This window comes from Sphaerodactylus townsendi, linkage group LG02, assembly GCF_021028975.2.
Source record: "Sphaerodactylus townsendi isolate TG3544 linkage group LG02, MPM_Stown_v2.3, whole genome shotgun sequence".
NCBI lineage: Eukaryota > Metazoa > Chordata > Lepidosauria > Squamata > Sphaerodactylidae > Sphaerodactylus > Sphaerodactylus townsendi.
Window position 1 is genome coordinate 91,801,922 of NC_059426.1, and position 16,950 is coordinate 91,818,871.

The following is a 16,950-nucleotide window of genomic DNA, read 5'->3' on the forward strand; positions in this document are numbered from 1 at the left end:
CTAATACTACTTATTAGCCATCAGTAGTAGGCAACTACTTAGGAGACTCTGTAGTCAGATCTCAAAGATCAGAAGATTTTCTCATACTCTGTTTTATTCTTGAGATACCAAATGCTCTTTTTAGGCCTAATTTACTGGCTTGGTATTTTGGTAGGTTTGCCAGCTCTGGGGTTGAGCAATTTTGGGGTGTAGGATGGAGAGGGCACAATTTGGGGTGGGGAGGGACTGCAGCAGTGTATAATCCCATAATACCCAATCTCCAAAGCAGCGTTTTCTCAGGGGAACTTATATCTGTGTCAGGAGATCAGCTGTAATTGTAGACTCCCTACCTTTGGGCCCAACTGGAGATTGGCAACCTTATGTGAATCAGAGGGGCCTCACTTGAGACTTCTCAGCACAAGTAACCTCTGGCCTTGAGATTCTTAAAATCAAATCAAACACCCCACCTTTTCAGGAATTGATCCCATGAAGGTAGTTCTGTGGTTTGTGAATTGAGATTTCTGTGAACATGCAACTAGGCTTGAAAAATGTAGGCTTATTACCTTATTTAGCACGCTTTGTCCTATAAAGTAAAGCTGTTTCATATATTATAAATTACAATTACTTCATATTTCTCCACTTTCTTAGGTACAGTAGGTGGCAGAAACCGGAAATAGAGCTCTTCTGTGGTTGCACCTCAATTGTGAAATGATCTTCCTATAGCATTTTCCTGGTGTCTAGTTTGTTGGGCACCAGTTGAAAAAATGTGTTGCCATTGGAAATCATGGCACTAGCCAGGGGTAGGGAACCTGCGGCTCTCCAGATGTTCAGGAACTACAATTCCCATTACTAGACTCAACTAGGTCTGTAATTGCGACAGGGGTCAGAAAAGGATTGCATGGCAAGATAGAGAAATAAATAGCAATGTTGTTGACTTTGAAAGCAGCGCAGAATCCACTAGCTGCTTTGAGGAAGAGTCAGAACCAAGAAGATACTTAGAGCAGCAAAAAGACAGGGCAATTTACTATCTAGGAAACATAGGGATTTTCAGAGGTGACCCAATCCAAGGTCCAAGAGAAAAATTTAGTAATCAATATATCATCTAAACCTTTGAGCCAGGAACAGGAGCAAGTTCAGAATTTAGGCTTGAATTTTGTTCCCTTATCTAAATATAATGCTTTTCAAACACGAATAGACTTCTTTAAACTTACCAGGGTAATAAAATTAAGAAGTGTCTTTCAGAAAGTAGATAGAGAAAATACAATCTAGTTTAAACCAAAATTTACATTGACTCCAGGTATAATCATTGTCATGCCCCCACAGAGGCTTTTGTTATTTCTCCATTAAGATTCAGTTTCCCCATAGTTAGCATGGTTTTAGTTCATTGTTAAGTCATCTAAGGGAGATAATTTTAGTTAGCCCCTGTCCCTTTAAGACATTTCCCAATAGGCAGTTTCCTTTCATTACCCAGCAATCCCCTGTTTTAGTTCTAGCCAGTCAGTCAGAGAGAGGTGCTAAGGGTAGTTGGAGACCGGAATATTCATGACGTACCTATTAGTATAAGGAAGTCCATATCATTATATGGTGGTTCATAGAGCACAAGTTAAGTTTAACAGTAATTAGAACTAGAAAAAGACTGAAAGAACTAAAAGGAAGCAAGACACAGTGGACTTTCTTGAAAGCAACCAAGAGAAGATACAATCTACAGCTTCAAACCTGCTCAAGACAAGCAAGTACTCTGACTTAGATAGACCCAAGGGTCTTGTTTCTCTCAAGTAATAAACCCATTGCAAGAACTGTTGAACCTGGTTTGTATCTCCCCCACTCTGTCCTAGCCAAGTACAGGGCACCTCAAACAGATTCACTTGGGGGGGCAGAGTAGACATACCATCACTCATTGCATTTTCTAATGTTGTGCTAAAAGAAATCCAGGCCATTGAGTCCACACCTGTTAGGATTAGAAATAACTTCTCCTATAAGCAAAAGAAAATTGTAGAGGACCTACAAGCAGACCCATCTATTACAATCAAACATGCAGATAAAGGAGGTGGAATAGTTATTATTAACAAAGGAGGATTACTTAGGAGAAATTAGTAGGCAATTAGAAGATAGAAATTTCTACACACCTTTAAAAGAAGATCCTCTCCCACACATACAAAACTTAATCAAAATAGTGGTTAATGAGGGAGAAATGTTAGGATACATAGATAACAGAGTTAGCAAATTCCTTAATAAAGATTATCCTAAAACTCCACTCTTTTGCTGTCTTCCTAAAATACATAAAGACACCAGACCATCACCAGGATGTCCGATAGTGTCAGGGATAGGTTCTGTTTTCGAACCTTTGGCTATGTATTTTGATTCATTTCTGCAACCTTTTGTTGTTAAAACAAATACATATTTAAGGGATAGCTCAGATTTTATATCTAAAATGGAAGGGATGCATTTACCACAAGAAGCCTTTCTAGTTACCATGGATGTAAATGCTTTGTATACAAGCATCCCTCATGAAGAAACAAGGAGAGTAGCCCAACTGTATTTAGATCAGAGAGCAATAACTATACCTCCAACACATTTTTGTTAGATTTATTAGACATAATTTTAGATCACAGTTATTTTTATTTTGATAGCACACTGTGTAAACAAATGAAACAAATTTCAATGGGGTCTCATGTTACCCCAAGTTTGGCTAATTTATTTATGGCCAACTTTGAGGAGACATATATCAATAACCCAAATAATCCTTTTTTCAATGAGATCATTATTTATAAGAGATTTATTGGTGACTTATGTTTTATTCTTAAGGATTTCAACATAGCTGACAGATTTACTAATTTGCTCAGCACTTTCCATGATTTCATAAAATTCACATCCAATAAATACCAATTGCAACTTTCTTTTGTGGACCTAACAGTAAGAATCACTAAAGAAAACACAGTGGCAGCATCACTTTTTCAAAAAGCAATTGATAGAAATAGATATCAGTGAGTGAGTGGTGGGTCCTTTGCATGACACCCCTCACTCACTCCCCTCCCTCACTCCCCTTGTGAGCAACGCTGAAGAACTGGAAATTATGCTTTAAAGAAATACAATATAAAGATAGCAATATAGTAGTATTGCTTAGATAGATCTCTCCCACTGCTCTTAGGTTAGGCTAACTACATTCCTTAGTTAATTACCCAGACAAGGAGCCCCTCAGTCTATAGGGCTAATTTACTGTTAGATATTGGGAAGATAACCCTTTCCAATATGCAGAGATAGCCATAAACAACTTGAATGTCTAAACACCCCGTCCATGCTTTCCTGGCCTCTCAGGAACTTGATGACCTTACTGTTGTTAAAAGAAGTACCCACTAAACAAAGGTGATAGCCGGAGCAGCCGTAGGGATGCAATAGATAACTGTTCTCTACATTCACTTTAGGACTTTAGAAATGCGCTTGCTTGGGGAACTTGTACCAAATGTATTTTGACGTGGGATAATTGTTGTATATTGCAATCCTAAATCTTACTGTGCAAATGTATGTGGACTCCTGCTTTGATGTACCCTAAAGAGAGACCCTTTAAAAGCCCCTGGACCTTCCACCAGTTCGGGCAGCTTCCTCATTTTAGGGTGGTGGATCTGTGCTGGCTTAGGAAATAAACTCTGCTTTTAAATTCTGAGTAAGACTTTTGTCTGTAATTGGGAAGACCTTTTGCCTCTCTTCTTCTTCCCTCTGGTTTGAGGTGGGAGGAAAGGAGTTCCCTTGCCCTTGGCCTAGGGTGGCTGTAACGGAAACTCTAGATAGAGAGGCCAGCTCCATTATATCTTCATAATAACAATAATTCTAATCTGAACCTTTTTAGCCAACAAATTGGGTGCCACTTGTGGACTCCAGGGATTTAAAGTACAGCCCCTCCTGGCTCTGCCCCCTTTCCCCTGGTCTCCAGTGAGAGCCAGCCACCTCTGGCTCTGTTTTGGCTCAGGGCTCACATCAGAGTCCTAGGCCTGGAGTGTTCCTTTGCCTTTGCATGCTGTACTTGGGAATTCCGAGGAACCCAGCCAGCTGAGGTTTCAGAGAAGGCTGCCGCCCGGCTTCCTGTATTTTTTTCCCCTTCCCTTTTTTTTTCTTCGGGACAAGCGCTTCCAGTTTTTTTTCCTTTGCAAAGAACACCCTCTCAGGATCTACAGAAGCTTCCAGGTTGCAGAGTAGAGATCCTGTGTTTGTTTTGTTTCTGTCTGGATCTGGAATAAATCTTACGCCTTTGTTTTTGTGTTGTGGGCACCCCTAGGCCTACCTTTTAGGATTAAAAGCCCAGACGCCTGAGGTCCCGCATAGTTTGTTTTACAGACGGGTTTGGAGTATTGGTACCTGGATTACTCTGTAACAGGCTGGATAAGAACTGTGTGGAAAACCCCCCTTCTCCTCCTTGATTCCACGCCATGGTTTTGGCCTTAGCAAGCCGCGTAAAAGGATTAGAGAAAGGGGGCCCCCAGTCTGGATGACTCCAGCTCTTGCCTGTATTTTGTATAATTGGGAAACTTCTCAAATGCAAGATTTGAGGCGGAGGGAGAAACTGATTGGATTGCGTGTGTGCATGAATGGCCTCTCTTTTATTTGGACGGAGGTGCCCCGTGGCCTTCGGAGGGGACCCTGGATCTCGCCACCATTCAATCTCTCTACCAGGTCCTTAAGTGACTCCTCGGAACGCTTCCTTCTGAAAGCAAGGGACAGCTTTGAAAGCCACTTTAATGGAAATCAGCTTGTGCCCCGGCAACTATACTCATTCCTGATGGCTCATCCCTGGTGGTTTTAGCCATAGGACCAGCCGCCGGTAGCTTGTGGACTGGCCCTCCCTTCCGCTGCTCGGTTCGGGTCTTGCCTCCTCCCCCGGATGAGCTATACCCTCCCATTCCTCGCCTCAGATGCCCCTGCTAATTCCCACTCCTTACCCGCTTTACCCCTTGCTCAGGATCGGTGCTTCCAGGATCTGGGCACCAGCGCCCCATTTGGCTGCTTACCTCAAGAGTGGGCAGGGCGTGCCAGGGAAGCGACGCTATGCGGCAGCAGCGGCGAAACCTCGCTGAAATTGGAGAAGTTAGCTAGAATTATGCTTAGGGCAGCTGAGGGACTGGCAGACAGTCCTACTGGCACTCTCCTCAAGGCCAGAGCGCAGGGAGGCACTCGCTGACCGGTATGTGCCGGAACTTCTTCCCTCTGAGGGACCAGGTTGTGTTGGATCAACAAGCCGCACCTCTCTCCCAGTCCTGGCCTCCGACAGTATCCCATTGCACAACATGTGCTGGATCGGGGCTTACAGCCGGTGATTGATCGCCTCCCAAGTAAATGGCATCTTGGAGGAGGCGCCTCTCCCTTTAACAACACTCCATCATTGGTGTGCCAAAGAAGGGACGGCAAGGTACTTTCTCAAGCGATGGTCCATGACCTCCTCGCAGCATCAACCAAATTACGGTGGATCTCCATGCAGTCAGCCCAAAAATCCTTAAGCACTTTGCTCTCTACTTTTAATCCCTCGCTGATCATGCATATTTTACTGCCCCTGATTTGAAAGATGCATTTTTTTCTGTGCCTTCTGGGATCCTGCTTGTAGGGATATTTTTTTGCTTTTGAGTGGTCTCACCCGGATGGCCGTGAGAAACACAAACTGCTGGACCAGCTTGTCTCAGGGTTTCAAGAATAGCCCCACTCTTTTGGGGTCTGCTCTTGAACACATTGTGGCTTCGGGTTTGGGATCCCCCCGAGGGGCTTCTAACCTTTCTCCAGTATGTTGATGATCTTCTTCTCTTTCTGCTGCTGATGCCCCATACGCACGCGAGGCCACTATTTCTCTCCTTAATTTTTGGCACGGGAGGGGTTCCGGGTCTCGCAGGCAAAGCCCAAAAAATCACTCAGGAAACGGTGCTCTATCTTGGCTATCAATTAAAAAGGGGAGAGAGAGCCTCTGGACAGCATCTAGTAAAGATGCGACAACCAAAATAAAGCAAACCCGCAGACCAGGAAGGATTTAAGGAAGTTCTTGGAATTGCAGGTTACACTTAGAAACTGGATCCCAGTGACTATGCTACCTTAACAAAACCTCTGTATGAGATGCTGCCGGGCCTGGAACTCGCAAAAAATAGAATGGGAACACTGGAGATTAACGCTTTCAGGCAGTAAAGCAGGCTCTTATCAGGTGCCTCCGGCGCTGGCCTCCCTGACTCCACGAAAGAATTTTTTTTCTGTTCCTGCATGAACAGAAGGGAAATAGCAGGGGGAGTCCTGACCCAGTGAGTTTGCTGGACACTCAGAGACCTGTAGCATACTTATGACAAAACAACTTGATTTGGTAGCTAAGGGATGGCCCGCTGCGCCTACTTGGCTGCCGTAGCTAAGCTGCTTGGTCTGTTAGTAGAGGATGCTTTGAAGTTTGGCGCTTGGGGGACTCTGACTGTCTATGTTCCCCTTCACGAAGTTTTAGCCGTATTGGAAACTAAAAAAGGGGCATTCCACTGGTTAGCCTCAGCGGCGATGGCAAAAATACTCAGGCCATATCCTGTTGACAGCCCTGGGGTAAGTGCTTAGTCTCCACCAGGCTAGGCCCCGGCTGGCGCTTCTGCCTGATGAGAGTCCTCTTCTGCATGATTGTATTGAAACAATAGACATGACTTGATAATGCGAGTCCGTGCAGATTTACAGGATCAGCCACTAGAAAACCCAGAGGTAGAATTTTGGATTGAGATGGGAGCAGCTATATGGGTGGAGGGGAAGCGGTTTTCCTGGTTTTGCAGTCGCCACCCAGAACTCAGTCATAGAAGCTGCTAGAACACTGCCCTCTACATATTCTGCATTGTACAGGCTATGGGCGAAACTCATGGCTGTACATGCGGGCGCCTGGTCCTGGCAACAGGCCAGCTGGCAAATATATACACAGACCTCCAGGATATGCCTTTGGGTTGCGGCCATGCGCTTTGGGGAAACTCTTGGAAACAAAGGGGGTTCTACTTAACCTCTAAAGGATCAAAAAATCAAACATGCCTCGCTTTGTGTTGGGCCTTCTGGAGGCCATAGACGGACTCTAGCTGAACTTGCAAATTGGTACACTGCAAGGAACATGCAGCAGGGGACTCCATCCTGGCCCGCAATATGAAGGGCAGACACCGCCGCAAAAGCAGCAGCAGGGGGAAAGCAGCGTCGCATTACTACACTACTAAGGAAGCTGCCGCAAAAGCCCCCCTACTGAAAGGTTACAAAGACCTAGGCAAAACTTTTTTGGGGAGGAAATGGAGGAAAGGGGATGAGGGAGTATTTAGAAAGGGCAGCCTGGGCACAATGCGAGGTGCGGGGAACACCTAACATGCTGCCATACACAGGAGCTTCTCATCCCAGCAGTGCAGGACTTTAGACCCAATATATACACACACAAAAAGGAAAACAATTCAGCTGAAGGGAGTGGACCGTACACATCCAGGGAGGACGGCTGGTGGGAAACAGAACAAGGAAAAATCTTTGTGCCCAGTTGGAAGGGCTGGTATTTCAGGATCTCTTGAAGAACCTCCACACAGGCACCTACATTTGGGTGTCAGGGCCCGATGCAAATTGGTTTTGATCTATATTTTATTGGAGCCAAAGTCAGAGCACAGGCAGAAGCGATTACAAAAAAACTGTAAGTTATCTGCCAACGGGATGCAAACGCTTTCCTCCAATCCATCCCAGGGCGGGAGACCCTACCCTTCTATCCCGAATTCCATCCTGGCTGATCGCCAGGGTGGGTGATGCTTTAACTGCTCTAATATATTCTCTTTGCCTAGCTGCCTAGCCCAGTCTCTACAGCTGCACCAAGCAAGGACTCTGAATCTAAATCCTCACCAGAAGGGACTGACTCCATCGGGCCCCGCTGCAATCCTTTTAAATGCCGGGAGACTGGGTCTACATCAAAGGCTACAAGAAGGAGCCTCTCATTCTGGTGCGTGAAAGGGCCTCTTTTCAAGTCCCTCCTTGCCACTAAGCCTGGGTGAAAGCTCGGAGGGGTAAAAAGCACCTTGGGTCCATCAAGCACTCTGGGCCTTGAAACACGCTTCTGACGCACCACCCCTTGTGGAAGCTAGAGAAACAGCGGCTCAGGATTTGAGGACATCTTGGTCGGCTGAATTGGGATCTGATTTGCGATGTTTTTTTCGCAGAAAGCCAGCCCACTGTGAAATACCCTCTCCTGCACCTGAAGCTGAAGAGGACTAAAACTGGACGCAGCGCCCTAACCTTTGCCGGAAAACTAATCACCACATCTAAACTTACCTCAAGTTAAGGAGTATTTTCCTGATACAGTCTTCTAGTCTTCTTTGTAGAGGCATAAGTCCAGTTCTTCCCTTTCCGAGGGGACCCGGTGTCCTGTGACACTGAAAACGCTATATTTTTGTGGGTTCAATCAACAGCCCAATGGAACTCTCCCGGCTGCCAAGACATCGCTGGAAAGGGAATCTCACCAATGTCTAGGTAGCTGAGGCAGAACTGTGTTAAGCATTACTTTTAAAGTTTTCTTTTATGCTTTTTAACTTCTGTGTTTTGATCTAGTTTCTTAGCTGCTCCCTGTATGTATATGCTCCCTACCCTCTCTTCTTGGAACTCCCGCTTTCACAGTTATTGGATTGCACTCCCTACTTAGCTCCTGCCTGTCGCCCCTGTCCCCACCTTCACTCTTTACAAATATATGGTATTGCTGTAGAAAACACATTACTGTGGTAGTGAATACTTAACAAATCTTCAAGCATCTCCCCTGTAGTAGCCTTCCACAGTGGGGTCCTCAAGATTAGTCTCTACCCTCGCTCACGCAAGTTGCAACACTGAACCTGGTTCAGTTAGTATGTGCCCCCTCAGTTTCCTTCCAGTATGCGACAATTAAAAAAGGGGGGATTTTGTGAGCAACGCTTCGAAGAACTGGAAATTATGCTTTTAAAGAAATACAATATAAAGATAGCAATATAGTAGTATTGCTTAGGATAGATCTCTCCCACTGCTCTTAGGTTAGGCTAACTACATTCCTAGTTAATTACTTCCAGACAAGGAGCCCTCAGTCTATAGGGCTAATTTACTGTTAGATATTGGGGAAGATAACCCTTTCCAATATGCAGAGATAGCCATAAACAACTTGAATGTCTAAACACCCCGTCCATGCTTTCCTGGCCTCTCAGGAACTCTTGATGACCTTACTGTTGTTACAAGAAGTACCATAAACAAGGTGGATAGCCGGAGCAGCCAGGATGCAATAGATAACTGTTCTCACATTCTACTTGGTTTAGAAATGCTTGCTTTTGGGAACTTGTACCAAATGTTTGACGGGATAATTCTGTTGCAATCCTAAATCTTTTGCAATGTATGTGACTCTTGCTTTGATGTAATTTCCTAAAGAGACTCCTTTAAAAACCCTGACCTTCCACCAGTCTCGGGGCAGCTCTCATTTTTAGGTGGGATCTGTGCTGGCTTAGAAATAAACTCTGCTTTTATTCTGAGTAAGACTTTTGTCTGTAATTGGGAACCTTTGCCTCTCTTTCTTCCCTCTGGCTTGAGGGGAGAAGAGTTCCCTTTGCTCCTTGGCCTAGGGTGTGGCTGTAACGGAAACTCTAGATAGAGAGGCAGCTCTATTATATTCATAATAACAATAATTCTAATCTGAACCTTGCTACAACACCCCTTCCCTTTGCATGTGAAGCATCCCTCCCTCCCTCCCTCCTGGGTCTCCCTGTAGGGTGGGTGGGCCATGTCCAGATGCCGGACCCCCTCCCTTCCCTCCCTTGCATGCCACCCCTCACTCACTCACTCATTCACTCCCCTCCCTCCCCTCCTTTGCATGCCACCCCTCACTCCCTCCCTTCCCTCCGCTAGGGTGGGCGGGCCATGTCCAGATGCCGGGGGCCCTCTCTCCCCTCCCTTGCATGCCACCTCTCACTCACTCACTCCCCTCCTTTGCATGCCACCCCTCCCTCCCTCCCCTCCCTCCGCTAGGGTGGGCAGGCCATGTCCAGATGCCGGGCCCCCTCCCTTTCCCTCCCTTGCATGCCACCCCCACTCACTCCCCTTCCTCCCCTCCTTTGCACTCCCTCCCCTCCCTCTGCTAGGGTGGGTGGGCAATGTCCAGATGCTGGGCCCACTCTCTCCCCTCCCTTGCATGCCACCCCTCACTCACTCCCCTTCCTCCCCTCCTTTGCACTCCCTCCCCTCCCTCCGTTAGGGTGGGCAGGCCATGTCCAGATGCCGGGCCCCCTCTCTCCCCTCCCTTGCATGCCACCCCTCACTCACTCCCCTTCCTCCCCTCCTTTGCACTCCCTCCCCTCCCTCCGCTAGGGTGGGTGGGCCATGTCCAGATGCCGGGCCCCCTCCCTTTCCCTCCCTTGCATGCCACCCCTCACTCTCACTCTCTTCCTCCTCCTTTTGCACTCCCTCCCTCCTCCGCTTAGGGGTGGCAGGGCTAGTGTCCAGATGCCGGGCCCCCTCTCTCCCCTCCCTTGCATGCCACCCCTCACTCACTCCCCTTCCTCCCCTCCTTTGCACTCCCTCCCCTCCCTCCGCTAGGGTGGGTGGGCCATGTCCAGATGTTGGTCCCTCTCTCCCCCTCCCTTGCATGCCACCCCTCACTCACTCCCCTTCCTCCCCTCCTTTGCACTCCCTCCCCTCCCTCCGCTAGGGTGGGTGGGCCATGTCCAGATGCCGGGCCCCCTCTCTCCCCTCCCTTGCATGCCACCCCTCACTCACTCCCTCCTTTCATTCGCACTACATAAAAAATAATCTGCCCTATGGTATATTTTTGAGGGCTAAACACAATTTCACCTTTCATAGAGACTTCAAAAAGGCTGCCAGAAACATTGAAGTGAAATTATTAAACAGAGGGTTCCCATGGAGCATCATAAAAAAGCTAGGGAAAGAGCAGATAGAGTTGAAATACAATTCCTCTTCCTACCAAAAACTACTAGAACTAGTAATTTGAATAGGGTAACAGGATCCTTTCAGTACTCAGTTCACAGTGAAAGAATGAAAAGTACCATAATCAAATATATTGGCCTATAGTTAGAGATCTTCCTGGTTGCCATCTCCCTCCCTTATTAGGACTCAGGCATAGTAAACCATTAGGTAACACCTTAGTAAAAGCAGAAATCACAAAACATGTTAAAGTCCAACCCAACATTATTGGGGATTATAAATGTGGAGATTGTTCCATTTGTAAATGTACAGTTGCTTGTTATAGAAAGCTTTTTAACTAGTTACCCCCCTTTAAGTTATACGAAAGGAATTTTCTTGGATACTCAGGAAAAAGCTCTATATCGATCCAAACAAAATGTGGACTATGCTTATCTACTTAACTTTTGTGCCAATTTCTCTTGGTATTATTTGATGCTGGAAGATGATATTGTCTGTGCCAACAATTTTGTATTGACTATACAAAACTATGTCAAAAGTGAGGTGAAATAGCATTTTCAAGTCTGGGCTACATAGGAAAACTCTACCATAATTCCAACCTTGTTAAACTGGCCCAGTTCCTTTTGATGTTCTACGATTAGGTGCCTAGGGTCTGGCTTCTTGAACTTTTCTATAAATCCAGACTCAGAAAGATCTTATTATCTTCAGCCCTTCTCTCTTCCAGTATATAGGTAGAGTTTCCTCATTTCATAGTATGGAAGATCAGTTGCAAGACCCTATGTTTCAAAAAGATAATGGAGACTTCAGAGATTTTCCTACTGCTGCATTCTTCACAAACATTTGCAGATTATGTACAAGAGAAAGTGCCCACCCCCACCCCACCCCCCGCAAATGGGTTTTTTTAGGGGGGGGGTAAGAACATTACATCACAGAGTTTCTTCACCATTGTTTTTGCAACCTCAATAATTCCTCAAAAGATTCAGATTTACACAGGGTCAGCTGAATATAATGAGGACATTCTCCATTATGGTTGTGCTCAAATTGGGAGACTTAAAATCCATACCCATGATGGTGTAACATGTTTACTTTTTGATGTTACAAAAAATATTACAGCCTCTATATATCTGCTCTTCATTTCCTGTAATGAAGAAAGGCTGGTTTCTCTTTAATTAAGAAGAAAATAAAAAGCAATGCAAAAACAGCAGCAAATTAACATTTTTTCTTCATGCAGCTATACTTCTGAATGCTTTATTTATTTATTCCACTTGTTATACTGCCCACCGAAGGGCTCTGGGTGGTGTACAGAGAATAAAACGATTAAAACAACCACAATCGAATAAAATCGAAATACAATATCATCATAAACAGAAAACCCAACATTAGATGGCAACCCCAAAAAAAAGAAACCTCCTAACCCCCTGGGAGGGGACCCGGGACAGCATATAGTGGCCAATAATGATGGTATGTGTGTGTGTGTGTGGGGGGGGGAATCTTCATTTTTACATAAGGAAGAATCTATTGAGAAATCTATTTAAATAAATTACCTGGTTGCAGGTTATGGTCTGGAAGCACCTGATTCAGCAACTTTGCTGACTTGTAATAAATAGATTTGGGTCTCCTCAGTGCCTGACTGGGAAACTGCAGCATTCAACCCCTTGTGATGTGTCATGCAAGAAAATGTAGAGATTAAGGGGGGGGGGGGAGAGATCTTTCACACAAATAATCCAAAGTGACTTGTAAGAAACAACTGGGTCATGTGATTGTAGGACTTTACATCCAGTTTCAATAGTTAGGAATTAAAAATGTGTGGTAAAAGATTGTCCCATCTGGCGAATTAGGTGGTGCAGTGTGGTGGAGAGGGAACAGTGAAGAATGAACAGAACACATCTTGCATGACTCAGAAGTCTTGCAGTTTTAAAGACTGTAGCCATGGCCTTCAGTTTACAAGACCTGAGCAAGTCTGTTAACAATATTTTTTGGAGGACATTGATTCGCGTAGTTGCCATGGAGCGATTTGACAGCACTTAGCACATACATACTTCTTCTGCAATCCACTAGAGGGCAGCATATATACATCTGTTGACTCCCAGAATGACCTATTTTTCTTCCACTCTAATAACTACATTTTGGGTAAATGTATTTTGGATGTGCAAGTCACAGCTATTAACAATAATAGAAAATAAAATGACGGGGGGCCAAAGTGATTATGTACAAGTTGGTTTGAGTGAAGAGATTGTTTTTTACACACTATGTATTACATAAGTTTTAAAATACATTTTGGCACATGACATATGCAGTATAGAGATTTCCATCAATACAGATAACAAGAGCAATATACAATTCACAGCTGTATCCTTTAATCAAAACAACCAACCAGAATCTTTTTTTTAATCCGCAGCATTGCAATTTAAGCACACACTTGGTCCTCTCTTCAGCAGTGAATTATTGTTGTTACCTCACTGCCTGCTGCCTGCTTTGGAACATTTTTCAAAGATGGCTTCTTTCATCTCAGTGTTGCCGCAAGGATAACTCCCACCTTACATGGGAGACAGCTGTGGTTCAGCAGTGTGAAACAATTACTTTGCATGCAGAAGGGCCAGGTTCAGTTCCCAGTTAAAAAGATCAAAAAAGCAGGTGACATGAAAAACTTCTGTGTGAGACTCCAAAGACATGTTGCCAGAGGAGGTATTCATGACCTTCAGAGACCAATGGTCTGACACACTAGAAAACAGCTTCATATAATCATGCCTTGCACAATTAGGTAATAAACTACAGGATTCTTCTGTTTCATGGAGAGCTGCGTGAGCCATGCATAGGAATACAGTTTCTGAAAGAGACTAAGGGCCATCTGGCCCAGTATTCTGATTCCAACAATGGACAGTCAGATTCCTTAGGAGACAGGTGAGAAAAGAGTTGTAACCCACATTTCAGCCTTCAAAAAGGCCACAAAACATACAAAGTAAAATCATATTTTAAAAACTCTGAGACCAACAAAATACATCATTAAAACAATTAATGCCAAAATTAGAACACATACAAAATATAAAGAGAACAATTAAAACGTTGGACAAAAAGCAGGGATGCATCCTCCTTCTTCTCACCAAGTCCACCAATGTCCAAATCTTCTGGAATCTTGATGGTTTAAGTATGCCTATAGAATCAAGATGTCCTTGCAATCTTTCTCTGTAACAAAACAATGTATTTAAAAATGTTTACCCTGATAGGGATAGTTTCTGGGTGCTTTGAGGAGTCAAGTGAGCTCTGAAGCTACAGTCTGCTTTAATATCTATATTTGGAGTGAATCATTTTATAGCCATGGTGGGAAATCAGGCTTGTCAGTGAGCCTGTTGAAGCAGCAGTATGGGTTTGTTTGGTCCAGACTCCTTTTCATGGCCTGCCAGTGAAAGCCACTTCAGTGCTCATTTAGCAGACGATATCGGCGTGAACATTGATCACATGAGCAAAAATCCTCTTGAACATCAAATGAACTTGGTTCAAGCCTGCAGCAGGATACTGGGCTAAATTTCATGCCGTTTTATTTTAATACCATTTATGACTCATTGGAAAATATTCATTCCACCCAGGCCAAAGCAAATATATCTTTGTTACACACTTGCATCCCCTTACTTGTGAAGAGGATTTGTTTGTACCAGTAATATGCTCAGTGCTTTGAAAACACATCCTTGAATACAGTAACAGAAGGGGTGAGTTACAAGCATTTCTTGCAGAATGTCAGAGGCTTTGGAAATGATGTGTTCATTTTGAAAATTATCATTTTGAAAATTATGTTTTCAAAAGTAATTTCCAACACTGGTCGAAAAGGAAGAAAAAACACAATAATGCTAACCGGACTTTGAATCAATGCCTAATTCTACAACATGTAGATATTTATTTTTCTACTTCTTCACTTAGACACTGCCTTCCTTCCTTGATTATCTTCAGAGAATCTTAGTCATTTTAGATATACCAGGTTTCCTGTTGATCAAATCAAACTTGGTGGCCATTTCCTATGAACCATGGCATGGAACCAGGTCTCAGAATCAGGCCAAGGTAAGGGTACAATGTGTCCCCTCAGGCAGGTGCAGGAACCTTTTGATACATCTATGTGCATATATTCCACAATAGGACTCAAGAGGATTGGCTAATGATGACCAGGGCCTCCTAGCTGAGGATAGTCACAACATAACCCATCCCTTGTGAAGAAGTTTTTGAAGGCAGATGGAGCACAGAAGGACATATCTGCCCCATTAGAGTAACTAACACCAATTTTTTTAAAATTGCACTCAAGATTATGGTTAGAGTAGTAATCCATAAAGGTGCAATCAATAATTGAAAATTCTGCACACAAAAAAAAAAGATCACCACAAACACTGCCTCTTTTATACAAGGGTTTACTTTAAGGCTTTTAATGGTGACTTCTGGAAATGTGGATTAATGAGAACCCATTTTCATTCCCTACATGGGCTTGTTTCTTGGTCAAGTTGTTGATTTTTGAAATGCCAGTTAGGGGCTATCAGGCCATATATGAGAGTTCGGAATGCTTTATGTGTTTTAACGTATGGCAGCTGGTTTCTGCTTTGAAGAAGGGAGATATAAATTTTTAAATAAAATGAAAACATCAGCAGTGTGTGGGGAGCGGGGAATGAAAGCAGTAGCATCAAAAGACCACACTACACCAGAAGTTTATCATGTAGAATCAAAAGAGCATGATGTCTTACTTAGGAAGAAAAATTATGAAGCTCAAATTTTCCCACAATGTCACTGTCGTGGATAAGAGATAGCACTTCCCTCTATTTTGTTTTTTCAATGGAACAGTAAAACTGTAAAACAGTAAAGCCATTGAACTGTTGAAACAAAGTTTACTGCCATAAAATGACTACATATAACAAACCAATACATGGGCAAAGCACAGCTGCTAAGTCACCAAGGACTTAAGTAAGGCCTACTTATGTCACACCCGTCACCACACAACCTAAAAGCACCATTGCAGCTTTGCTGAATGGCTTAAGGTACAGCCTGATGCACACAAGATTACTATCAAATATTGTTGACACAGTTTCCTTTCAACTCCTTCCCAGAAGCCATTTTACAAATATCATGGGCTAAATAACTGAATGATTATTCCTGTGAATATACTAATGATCAGATGTGAATCCTTCCAAGTAACAAGGCCTTGAAGATTGTGCCATATTGCTCCAAGCATCTGCAGCCCCAGCTGAACCCATGGCAATGACCCAAAAAACTATTATGTTCAAGTCCTTAGTCATTAAAAGGTAATTATGGAATTTTCAATGAAGTCTTTGTTTTGAATTGACTGTGATGTATAAATAAATGATTCCCAACACTTTGCTTCAGGGATCTCCTTCCCACTTAACTGTAAGACAGACTGTCACACTCTTTTTCTCATTTTTGCCTTTCTTATTTAATTTATCATTGATTTTTGCAGCAAGGAAAATGCATTGCCAATGTTTGAAACATTTCAAGAACATTTGTGTCTCAAATTAGGGGGGGGAAACATTGTAACTTATATGTCATCATAACCAATCACATGGAATAGTTTATTCACAGTAACAAATGTGACATGCTCTTAACAGCCCCATCCAAAGGTGAGCAATTTGGCAAATGTGCCAGCAGGGTGGGCAATCTTGGAGGTGAGGTGGGTGGGTACTGCACACCTCTGTGGCACCCAACTTGGAAGGGCACCTGGCGTTCCACTGTGTGTTGATGTCCAATTGGATGCCAGTGCAGGGGTAGCAGACTGGGATGTTCCCAGGGGAAGAGCTGATGATAGTCGGCTCCCACCTGGACTTTCAGGTACTGCAGCCAGCACCATGGACTTACACCACCCAAAAGGGTGGGGAGGTTTGTTGTTTTTCCCACCTCATTGCACTGACCAAAAGACCTCTTGAGGCACCAGCGCGGTACTGCCGCAGCACCTTGGGCTCTGGATGGGGCTGCCCATCTCTTTTATGTACAAGATCCCCATTAATTTCAGTGGAAATAACTCATCCATATGCTTCAATCAGCTCCATTCATATTAATGACTGAAAAGGCTGCCGCACATAGTGGGTATCTAATGCACATTTG

The 16,950-nt window shown here is 44.1% G+C and overlaps 1 pseudogene; it reads left to right on the forward strand.

The window, feature by feature from the left end:
• The first annotated feature begins 11,109 nt into the window (after window positions 1-11,109).
• Window positions 11,110-12,032, forward strand: LOC125426320 (annotated as a pseudogene).
• The last annotated feature ends 4,918 nt before the right edge of the window (window positions 12,033-16,950 follow it).